Below are 8,844 nucleotides of genomic sequence, written 5' to 3'. Positions count from 1 at the left end.
TTCCACCTATTTCCCATTACCACATGTCTATTCTCTGTACTAGTGCTGCCCAATTCATGAAATTCATTTGATTCAACCCATTGAATCGATTTTTTGATTCGATTTGTTTTGAATGACACAGCTTTTTAAGTTTTAAAGTTTAAACATTTTATTTAATCAAGGCAATGTAATTTCAAAGATAGGAATATCCAATCTATAACTATAGTGTCTATGCGGCTTACAAATTGATCTGACCCAGTATGATTTTTCTCCTAAAGTGCTTTCTTCCATTTTTTTTTTTCTGCCTCTATCCACTCAAATGTAACTCTTGCATTATTCCTTTTCACTTTTAATCTTACATTACAATACATTAAAGATTTCTATTCCGCTATTACCTTGCAGTTCAAGGTGGATTACAAAAGAATTACAAAAAAGGTATTACATTAATAAGATATCTGGCAATTTCTAGAGGAGATAAGGAGTAGATGAGGTTGCTTTGGGGAATTGGGAAGGTATTGAGGAGTAGTATTGGGAATTGGGAAGGAGCTAGCGATATTAAGTCGTTTGCATGAATTTCTTGAAGAGTAGAGTCTTTATTTCTTTTCTGAATGTTTTGTAGTCTGGGGTCATAATTAGTAGATTGGAGATTTGGTTATCGAGTTTTGCTGCTTGTGTGGCTAGGAGGCCATCATATAGTTTTTTCCATTTGACTTCTTTGATTGGAGGGTATGTGAATGGAGTGTGGGTTTTCCTATGTCTAGTTGATGTAGTTTGGATGAGACGGTTGTTCAGGTAGGTTGGGCTGTCGTCATTTATGGTTTTAAATAGTAGACAGTAGAATTTGAATAGTATTCTTGCCGTAATTGGAAGCCAGTGTGAGTTGAGGTATGCCTCTGTGATGTGGTCATGTTTCCTCAATGAATAGATAAGTCTCAGTGCTGTGTTTTGGATTATTTGTAGTTGTTTTATCATTGTTGCTGGGCAGGGGAGGTAGAGAATGTTGCAATAGTCTAAAAGGGTTCACGGAAGTTTCGCCCCCCACATTTCGCCCCCAGCAATTCGCCCCTCACATTTCGCCCCCGCACATTTCGCCCCCCGGATGTTTCGCCCCCACACATTTCGCCCCCGCACATTTCGCCCCCCGGATGTTTCGCCCCCACACATTTCGCCCCCGCACATTTCGCCCCCGCACATTTCGCCCCTGATTATGTGTACTGCACATTTCGCATTGGGCTAGTTTAGCGCTGGCCACTGCGGTATTAGCTCCAACGCTCATAGGGGAGCCAGAGAGAGAGAGTCGGGGAGGCAGAGAGCAGGTTGTGGCGGAGAGCCGGGGTGCCAGAGAGAGAGTTGGGGGAGGCATAAAGTAGGTCACGGCGGAGATTAGGAGAGCCGGGGAGGCAGAGAGCAGGTCACGGCAGAGAGCCGGGGAGCCAGAGAGAGAGAGAGTCGCACCCACCCCGACTCTCCCTTGTTGAGCCGCGGCCTGCCAGAGCCCGCCGAGACGCTCCCTTGGTTCCTGCGGGAGGGCCGCCGCACACGCCACGGGAGGGAGGGGTTGTGCGTCGCTTGTGCTTGTGCTCATGGATATCTTGCAAAGGATGGAGTCTCTTGTCTCAAGCAAGAGGGTTATTTACTGTATTCAGCAAGAACTATATTAAAAAGCATCCATCTTTTAGATGAGAACAATTTAAATTCACCAATAAGGCCATATGAAAACCACGACTATTTTAAAAACGTGATAGCGTTGACGTTTGACTACATTCCAAGTGAAAAAGGCAGCAGTCGCATTTTCTACAGCGATGCACACTTTGGAAACATACAACTCATTAACGATGACTGGACAGGCAGAGAAGTTATTGTTGAGCGTAAGTACATATTTATTGTTTTTAAAGTACTTTACTGCTTTTCCCTTAAAGGTATGTGGCTTACTTTTGTCTTGATTACAGGCTCCATTGGGATGCCCTAACTTCCCTGTTTTTCAAGTACTTGAGCACATACAATATAAAATCTTGAACGCTTCATTGATTTTAAGTGTACTTATCAAGGTGTTTCAAAGACAATGAATATGTCTGTCTTATTTCTAAGTTGCCAACTCTCTGACAGTGAATCTGTGTTCTAATAACAAGCAAATATCTGAATTTCTTTATCGTATAAAATATGATTTCCATGCAATATATAAGCATAAGCAAAATAAGCAAAAAGCGTGAGTGCCTATGTCACAGTTCTATTAATATTTCAAGACACTAGCATTATTTCAGTTTTATATGTTAATAATGCATCCTTCCCCTCCCTGGGCGGCCCGGCTGTGTGGGAGGGGGGATTGGGGTTTCTGACCCTGGCGGCCGCGTCGCTGTCTCCCAGCCGCCCTGCTCCGGCCCCGGGCAGGGCGCGATGCACTGGAGAGCCGGGGAGCCAGAGAGAGAGAGAGTTGGGGGAGGCAGAGAGCAGGTTGATTTCAGTCGGAAAGGGTCTCCCCCCCAGGGCCTAACTAGGTACTGGATCCAGTGGGGGGGGGGCCTTCATGGTAGGAGTACAGCCCTCTCACTTCTGCCTTCTAAAATGGCTGTTGTCCTCTTGCAGCAGCTAATGGTATTAACAGGAAGTGCCGTGAGCAGCTGCGAAAGGTCATGGCAGCCATTTGGGAAGGCAGGAGCGAGAGGGCCATGCTCCTGCCACAAAGATCAATGCTGGACTGCTAGGTACTTTGATAGGTCTCAGGGGGAGGAGAGGGGGGCATGAGACATGTGGCTCACAAGCTGTATGTTGCCGACCCTATCTTAGACGCAGAAAGGGGAGGTGGGAAGGGAGACAAAGTTAGAGTGAGAGAGAGAGAACGGAGGAACGCTCAGGGGCGAAATGTGCAAGCTGTATGTTGCCGACCCTATCTTAGACGCAGAAAGGGGAGGTGGGAAGGGAGACAAAGTTAGAGTGAGAGAGAGAGAACGGAGGAACGCTCAGGGGCGAAATGTGCAGTACACATAATCAGGGGCGAAATGTGCGGGGGCGAAATGTGCAGGGGCGAAATGTGTGGGGGCAAAACATCCGGGGGGCGAAATGTGTGGGGGCGAAATGTGTCTGGGGGCGAAATGTGGGGGGCGAAATGTGAGGGGCGAATTGCTGGGGGCGAAATGTGGGGGGCGAACCTTCCGGATCCCGTCTAAAAGACCTAGGACTAGGGATTGTACTAAGTGCCAGAATTGTGTTCTATTGAAGAATTTTCAAACTTGTCTTAAATTTCTCATAACTGCAAATGATTTCTGAATTGTTTTATTGATTTGTGGTGCTTGGTGCAGCATCTATCTATCATCATTCTTAGTAGTTTTAGGGTGGGTTTAATGGGGTAATTGATTAAGTTAATTTCTATATTGGTTATGGTTGGGACTTTGCTATTTTCAAGGAGGATGAATTTTGTTTTGTCTGGGTTCAGCTTCAGTTTATGATCTCTCATCCATGTTACTACTGTTTCTAGTGTTCGGTGTAGTGTGTCTGTCATAGAGGGCTTTGGTTGATCAAAAGGTATGAGAATGGTGATGTCATCACCATAGCTATATGAAGTTAGGCCTAATTTGTCCAGTGTCACACAGCTATTCCCTGCTTTGACCGGTAGGCAGTTTAGCTGTGCCGAATTCTGACCTGTCGATGTGGCTTCCCTAGGAAAGAGGAAGGCTTTTCAGGTAAAACAGACCTAGGCTCCTGCCTAGTTTGCCAGGCCACACTGAGATACATTGCCAATAAAGGGAGACACAATTCTGGTATGTTCAAATTCTCATTCTCAGGCTTTATTTGATAGGGGCTCTGAACACCGTTAGCCACCCTCAAGACATTCATAAGTCAGGCAAAAAGTAAACATAAAATATCATTCAGTTGTCAGAATGGCTTAAAGTCCAAGTATGTAACCCAAGTCAAAGGGAGACGCAAGCCTAAGTCAACCCTTAGTACCCTGGAGTATTGATAACCTTTTACCCCGATCCTCAGCAGCACCACTTGGAGCTCAAACCAATCTCATTGCTCCAAGCTTTACGTGTCAAATCGTCACTGGATCGTTTATGTTATAGTTTTTCATAGATTTTTTATTTTTATCTTTTATCTTTAACTATTGTGTACTTTAAAAAGAGCATTGCTCTTGATATAGTGGTCAGAGTTTGGCGGCATTTATGTTGAGGGGTTATCCTTGATAAAGCTTGAATGCGAAACATGTCGGTGTTAATCCCCTGCCAAAGACCACAGAATTAAGCTAAGTGACACGCTTAAAAATTATCTTTAAAATGTGAATATTTTTAAAGTACACAATAGTTAAAGAAAAAAAGATAAAAAGAAAAAATCTATGAAAAACTATAACATAAACGATCCAGTGACGATTTGACACGTAAAGCTTGGAGCAATGAGATTGGTTTGAGCTCCAAGTGGTGCCACTGAGGATCGGGGTAAAAGGTTATCAATACTCCAGGGTACTAAGGGTTGACTTAGGCTTGCGTCTCCCTTTGACTTGGGTTACATTGATTGGTTAACCTTGGTGTAAAGTGAAAGCAGTGCTATTATACAATTGAATTAAAGTCCAAGTATAGCATACAATTGCATTCCCCTGGACTTTCTCTGTTTTAAAGATAGTCCTCTTCACCAGGGTTCAAATAAACAGCAATGTCATAAAAATAAATTTCAAACAATGAAAGCAAAAACTGTATAACATAGCCAGTAGAAAAGAATAGCAAGCTTTAGAAATAAAGTTCCCACCTCAGGCTCCGTTCAGAGCTCTGGCCTTGCAATAGAGCTCATTAGCATCAGCTGAGCTTTTCAGCCGACGGAGCACAACAGGATATTAGATAAGCTGTTAGCTTTACAGAGGCTTTATCACAGTGGCTTCACACGATCAGGTACATAGGTTCTGTAGCAAACAACAACCTCCGGGCAGTCCCAGAGTGAAACGGAGAGGTTTTCCTTCTCTCCCTAATCAGTGACACCTGGTCTCTGATTACAGAGAGCCTGCACACAAACACAGCATAGAAAGACAGCTTCCTTGCTTCACTTCACCTCATGGACTAACCTCCATTCCCTCTGGGCTATAGTCAGCTTCCAGAAGCAATTCAGTGGTGTCCATTGCCTCAGCCTTCTCAGGAGCTGGGCTCAGGCTTGGGAAGTCCTCTGCCATATCCACGTTCTCACTGCTGTGGGGCTGAGGAGAGAGACTTCTCTCCTCACCTTCCTGCTTCCTCTGCTTCTCCTGCCTTGCTGTTTGTCTGTCTTCTGTGTGTCCATTCCTGCCTTCCTCTCTGTGATTCAGGTCTCTGGTTTTACGTGTGTCATAGCCTCACCCCTCTCTCCTAGGAGCAGGGGAGTTGGGCTGGAAATCTCTAGGGAAATAACTCAGGTTTCTCCTAGGCTGGAAATGTGCATACCTTGCAGGACTAGGTCTCCACTTCTCAGTAAAAGTCCTATCAGGCTTTCTGATGAACTTATTCTGATATGGCATTCTCTGCTGGATATTCCTAGGCTCATACCTTTCCTGCTCTACCTCACTGTCTGAGGAGTAGTCAGCCATTTCAATATCCTTACTTTTAACCTGGTCAGCTCTCCAGACCAGGGACCATGCTCTGCTTTTATCCATTACAGGGACAAAGCTGGCTACAGGTTTATCACACCAGGCAGGTGCCGAGGGAGGGAGTATAGAGATTGAAGAGAGTGGGGGATAGTGGAGATCCTTGGGGTACGCCGCAGGGGTTGGCCCAAGGTTCTGATTTTTCTTTGTCTGACTTTACTCTGTAGGTTCTGGATTTTAGGAATCCTTCAAACCATGAGTATATCTTATCGGTGATACCTATTGTGTCCAAAATTTGCAATAGGATGTTATGATCTACCAGGTCAAATGCTGCGGTCAGATCCAGTTGTATGAGCAGCATTTTTTTGCCTGTGCTGAGGTGTTGTCTGGATGTCTTGATTCTCTGTGTCTGAATACCAAGGTGACTCAAGCCTTCACAGCCCTGCCGGACTTACCTGTGGACTCACTTCTGGAGACACAGGATAAGGGAAAGAAGTCAGACTCAGAATTCAGCTTGTGGTATGTGGCACCTTTGACACTTGCGGCTGCCCCAATGTTAATACTACCACAGAGGGTCTGGATAAATTAACTTTGATTGATACAGGGGCTAGAATCAGTTTTAAAGATAGAGCGCCTCCTACTGGAGATCAGAAAAATGTGGAAATTTGTGAGATTCAGGGTACAAATGACACAGCTTCAAAGTGTGTGTCTATCCCACAAAGGAACAAATGAAAGACAGCACGAGTGAGAATACAGGCAAAGAAAGTCTTGATTGGGTACAGAAATTCCAAATGCTTCTAAAACTTTAGTTCAAGAGGTTATTCCTGTGCAGTTAGCCACGCAGTGTTACCTGTCAGTGCAGCAGCATGATCATATTATAACTCACTCAGAGGCTGCAGATGTTTTAGTTTGGGCACAAGAAAAGTTAGATTGTGGGAAAAGGTACACTGAAATTTTGTTTGAGGGCGAAGATTCTCAACCACAAACACAGCATCCAGTACTTCCTCAAGAAACAGAACTAGTGTCTAAGATGGAGGAGAGGGGTCGGAGTGGACCTCTCTCTTCATCATGTGGCTCTCCAGCTTGGTCAGATGCTAAACCAGAGGGCTCCTGTAGGCTCACTATAGACTCTCGGGCCCTAAATAAGGTTTCATAGTCTGTAGTACCAGTTTCAGCCTCTTACTCTGAAATTACTGTGAAATTTAACCCCAAATGTGCATTTTTCTCTGTCCTAGACATGTCTAATGATTTTTGGAATCTGCCCCTTGCCTCTGAATGCCAGGACATGATAGTGCAGACAAAAGAAGACACATCTAGCCTGCACCTGACCTCTCCACAACATTGCCCACTCTTCAGAGTGCAGTGGGACCCAGGGGGCAGACATGAAGTCCAGGTCGGCCTGAATGGAACATGGACGAAGTGTGCTCTAAGTGACCTTGAGGATGCTGCTAATTTAAAATGGTGTTTTTTTTTTTTCCTTAGCAGCAGTTCAGATATATACATAGCCATCCCAGACCAGTTTTGGCACAGAGATATTTCTAATATATTCCAAGGATCTTCTTTATCACTGCAGAGATAAAGATGCTCCAAAGAAACATTAGCTTTATGCCTTTTCTGAATATAAGATGGTTATGCTATACATTATTTGTACATATACTTTACTCATTAGTTCATCTTTGTTTTGTTTTTCTATAACAATGTGTTTATTTGCAGAGTTAAGTTCAGTCCTGAACACTTGACAGATGGAAGAATAGTTTCATGCCTAAAACTTTGTGTTTTATGTTTTGTCTGTGCCATGTAGTCTATGTTTTGTCTACTTGTTTTAGTTTAGGGGGTACCCCAGAAAAATATAACACTGGCCATTTCTAGAATTTTTTCCCCACTTTTTACTAGCCCATTGCGCAATGTTCTTTTAAGTTATAGTTTTCAGAGCCTAGGTGTAGTTTAGTTAGAGGTTATATTTTTAAGAAAAGGTTTTACACATTTCTGACATAATTTTTTTTGTTGGTTTAATACATTCAGTGCATAATTATGGTCTCTCTGAAGTGCCATAATAGTTGTATGCAGCACACAAAAACATATCTTTTTGGAATGTCTGATTAAGAACTTTAAGTACCTTAAGTACCTGAATATTGTCTCTCTATTGCCATACCTATACCAGTGTAAATGCATTAATATTGTCACATGTTGCCACATTCAATACAGACAACATTGTTTCTCTCTCTCTTTTTCTCTCTCTTATTTGGATCACACTGGAGTACTACCGCTGGATGATTCCTGGACTTCATTTAAGCCAATGGATCCCTCATTTAAGCCATTTCATTTCAAGTGTGAACCTTATCAGTTTAAAGAGACTGTCAGCTCCTGATGGACTAATTCATCCTCCTGCTCCCTGTCTGCAAAGATCTCCTACTCCTCTACTTCTTCATAAATGTTGTACTACTTCAGAGCTGGACATTTTTGTTTTCACCTGTTCTTTCCACAAAATGTTTCCTGTTGTTGGATCCTCGGATTCATGACAGCCACCTTCCTAAGAATGCTTTCCTGTACAGTTCAACCTATTTACTAAACAATGCCTGGTGTGGTCATTCACCTCTGTCCTCCATCACCGTTAATGGGACAACCTACTCCACACCTCTGATAACTAATGATTCTATGGACCATCCAGCCTTTATTTCATATGCTGTGCATCTACTACAGTGTTCTCCCCAGAAATTTTTTCCAGCTGGGTGGCATGAAAAAGTAACTGGGTGGGGCGGAACGGGGAAATTTGGTGGTGGGGAAAATTAAGGGCTCCTTTTACTAAGCTGCAATAGCATTTTTAGCGCTTGCAGAATTGCCGTGCTACATGGCTAGAACTAACGCCAGCTCAATGCTGGCATTAGCATCTAGCATGTGCAGCAATTCTGCGCGAGCTAAGCGCGTGGTAAAACCACTAGCACAGCTTAGTAAAAGGAGCCCTAAATGTGTACTATTTGTATTAGTTAATTATTATTAGTTATTTTCCAATGCTCAATATGGCAGCCTTTCTTAAAGTTTGACACTTGTTCCATATTTTTTTATTAAATTTAAGAAATTCTAGAAGTGAATAATTCAATATTTGCCCTCTTTCAAATAGTATAGAGCAATGTCTCTCAAACTTTTTTAACTCCGGCACACTAAACGGAGCAAATGTTTTTTGTGGCACACTAAATGCAGCAAATAGTTTTCATGGCTGGAAAAAATTTCTGGGGAGAACACTGTTGCCGTTAGTTTTCAAGTTCCAATCACGTCAAAGACTGATGCTTATCTGGGCAGTTGTATAATAAAAAGAATGAATAAGATAACAT

The sequence above is a fragment of the Geotrypetes seraphini genome, chromosome 8 (genome assembly GCF_902459505.1).
Source record: "Geotrypetes seraphini chromosome 8, aGeoSer1.1, whole genome shotgun sequence".
NCBI lineage: Eukaryota > Metazoa > Chordata > Amphibia > Gymnophiona > Dermophiidae > Geotrypetes > Geotrypetes seraphini.
Note: the sequence above shows the minus strand (reverse complement) of the source record.